General features: G+C 60.7%; 1 protein-coding gene across 9 annotated transcripts in view; it reads right to left on the reverse strand.

The window, feature by feature from the left end:
- Syngap1 (synaptic Ras GTPase activating protein 1) overlaps positions 1 to 1978 on the reverse strand; it is a 29818-nt gene that overhangs the window by 22160 nt on the left and 5680 nt on the right. The window lies entirely within an intron of this gene.

Consider the following 1978-nt stretch of genomic DNA (forward strand, 5'->3'; position numbering starts at 1 on the left):
GGCCGCGCGGTGACGGCCGCGGGAACGGCTCCCTCCGCCGCCGCTCCCGCGCTGCCGCCGTTGCCCGGGCCCCGCCGCCGTTGCTAGGCGACCGCTGCTGCCGTGGCCGCCTCTGTCACGAGCCCCGTCGCCCGGAGACAGCGCGAGGGAGACGGGGGAGGGGGACAAGGGGACCCCTATAACTACCCAGGCCTCCCACCATTCCTCCCGAACAGGACCCCCCCTAAATAAACCGCAGAGGGAACAGGGGTTCGCGGCTCCACCCAGCAGAGGAGGAGCCCTGGATTCCAGGGCCCCTTGAAGGTCCGGCGACCTCTCCCGGGCTGGAGAGGCCACAGCCTCCTTCGGCGAACACCTTCGCAGACCCGATCCCCCACAGCCTAGACCACCCCGTGCTCCCTGTACATGCTCCATGCCCTCGGCACACTCCAGGTCTTTTTACAGACCCCCGCCGCCTATCCACCTTCATAAACACTGTTACCATACTATCATCTACCTATCTACATATCTATGTACCTATTTGTCTATATACCTATATCTCTATCTCCACCTTTGGCGCCCCTCCCAATCCCTACTGCAGCCCCTGACAGCAACCTCCACGTCCACGTACCACCCTACCACCTAATGCCGGTCGCAGGAGACCCATGCCAGAGACCCCACACTGTGAGACCAGGGAACAGAAAACGATGGAAAATACGTGGGCAGAGCAGTCAAGCACAGGCCACAAGGTAAACGTGCTCCATGAGCATGTGACCATTTGCCCTGGGCACACAGGTGTACACAGGTGTACACGCGCGCACACACGCATGCACCAGACGTGGATACACACACACGGATGTGACAGGCATTACAGTCTCTATCCACCATCACCATTATCACCACCATGCTTGGCCTCAGAGAGCTATGTTAGCGACAACTCACTGTCAAAGGTTTCCATGACAATGACACACATCCTTGACCACCCACCCAAGGTCCAGAGCTGGCCCCAAGAGCAGTGAGGCCTGGACCCATCATAAGGCGGCTGAGGGAAGTGAGGTTGGGGACAGGTCACTGGCTGTCTAAGAGAGAAGCTGGAAGCCTAGGTCCCTGAAGGTTTGCAGGGCAGGTAGGAGAAAAGGGTCAACCTGGGACTGCAGGGATGGGAGACTGGACCCCAGATCCTGGGGGAGAAATGCGGGGGAAGGGGGCAGTGGCGAGGGGGTTTCCGGGACGAGGGCGTCTCTCTGCACCTTGGCTGCAGATCTGTTCTCTGCCTTCATCTCCCTCACTGTTCCCATGGAAACCCTTTTAAGCGAACTTCTCAGGAAGACAAAAATCTTTTTTTAAATGACTAAAGAGGGGGGTGGGGGGCAGAAAGGGGGAGGGAGGGGAAGAGACAGATGGAGAGAGGGAGAGAGTTGGAGAGACAGACTGAGCGGAGAGCTCTACAGACAGCCAACGAGGCGACGGGGGTCTGCTGGAGTTCCACTGGGGACCCGGGGAGGGACGGTGGCTCAAGAGGGGTGCAGAGGAAAAGAGGAATCCGGCAGGAAAAAGCAAGGGGGCGAGACGATGCAGAAAATAGAAGCAACTGATGAGAAGAAGAAAAAGGGGGCAAGAGAAGAGGGAGGGGCCTCAGGCCTGAAGGTCTCGGAAGAAGAACGGCAGCACGGGGGTGGGACAGAGGTCTGGGGGGGCGCAGGGATAGGGAACTAGGTCGCTTTCCCCAAGATCCCAGACCTACGCCGGGGAGGGGCAGGGGCAGGCACACTCGGACAGGATGCTGCAGATCTAAGGAGACTATTTTTACGAGCCCGGGGAAAACGGTCAAACTTCGCTGCTGGAGAGGAAAAGGGAAGCGGAGCAGAGCAAGGACGAGCAGGGGCCTCGGACGCCCGGCCGCGTCCAGCTTCACAGCCCAGAGGAGGGCGCCGTAGCCCCTCGGGCTGCAGACCCGGCCCCTCCGGCCCCTCCGGCCCGCCCCGCCCCGCCCCGCCCC

The sequence above is a fragment of the Octodon degus genome, unplaced genomic scaffold (genome assembly GCF_000260255.1).
Source record: "Octodon degus isolate 3935 unplaced genomic scaffold, OctDeg1.0 scaffold00005, whole genome shotgun sequence".
In the NCBI taxonomy this organism is placed as follows: Eukaryota; Metazoa; Chordata; class Mammalia; order Rodentia; family Octodontidae; genus Octodon; species Octodon degus.